A 1,270-nucleotide genomic window follows, 5' to 3' on the forward strand; every position below is an offset into this window, starting at 1 on the left:
ACACGGTGGTGTGCCTAACGTGTGGATAGCTCGAAATTTTCGTTCCGGACCGATGTGACCGGGAAGCATCACGCCGCTGGGACTTTGAAACTTTCGGCACGTATCGAACAGTTCTTCTCTATTATCTCGAGAACGGACACGACGACCGTACACTTTGAGCACACACCAGCGTGTTTTAGCATGCCAGCTACACGGTGGTGTGCCTAACGTGTGGATAGCTCGAAATTTTCGTTCCGGACCGATGTGACCGGGAAGCAACACGCCGCTGGGACTTTGAAACTTTCGGCACGTATCGAACAGTTCTTCTCTATTATCTCGAGAACGGACACGACGACCGTACACTTTGAGCACACAGCAGCGTGTTTTAGCATGCCAGCTACACGGTGGTGTGCCTAACGTGTGGATAGCTCGAAATTTTCGTTCCGGACCGATGTGACCGGGAAGCATCACGCCGCTGGGACTTTGAAACTTTCGGCACGTATCGAACAGTTCTTCTCTATTATCTCGAGAACGGACACGACGACCGTACACTTTGAGCACACAGCAGCGTGTTTTAGCATGCCAGCTACACGGTGGTGTGCCTAACGTGTGGATAGCTCGAGATTTTCGTTCCGGACCGATGTGACCGGGAAGCATCACGCCGCTGGGACTTTGAAACTTTCGGCACGTATCGAACAGTTCTTCTCTATTATCTCGAGAACGGACACGACGACCGTACACTTTGAGCACACAGCAGCGTGTTTTAGCATGCCAGCTACACGGTGGTGTGCCTAACGTGTGGATAGCTCGAAATTTTCGTTCCGGACCGATGTGACCGGGAAGCAACACGCCGCTGGGACTTTGAAACTTTCGGCACGTATCGAACAGTTCTTCTCTATTATCTCGAGAACGGACACGACGACCGTACACTTTGAGCACACAGCAGCGTGTTTTAGCATGCCAGCTACACGGTGGTGTGCCTAACGTGTGGATAGCTCGAGATTTTCGTTCCGGACCGATGTGACCGGGAAGCATCACGCCGCTGGGACTTTGAAACTTTCGGCACGTATCGAACAGTTCTTCTCTATTATCTCGAGAACGGACACGACGACCGTACACTTTGAGCACACAGCAGCGTGTTTTAGCATGCCAGCTACACGGTGGTGTGCCTAACGTGTGGATAGCTCGAAATTTTCGTTCCGGACCGATGTGACCGGGAAACAACACGCCGCTGGGACTTTGAAACTTTCGGCACGTATCGAACAGTTCTTCTCTATTATCTCGAGAACGG

The sequence above is a fragment of the Ptiloglossa arizonensis genome, unplaced genomic scaffold (genome assembly GCF_051014685.1).
Source record: "Ptiloglossa arizonensis isolate GNS036 unplaced genomic scaffold, iyPtiAriz1_principal scaffold0190, whole genome shotgun sequence".
NCBI lineage: Eukaryota > Metazoa > Arthropoda > Insecta > Hymenoptera > Colletidae > Ptiloglossa > Ptiloglossa arizonensis.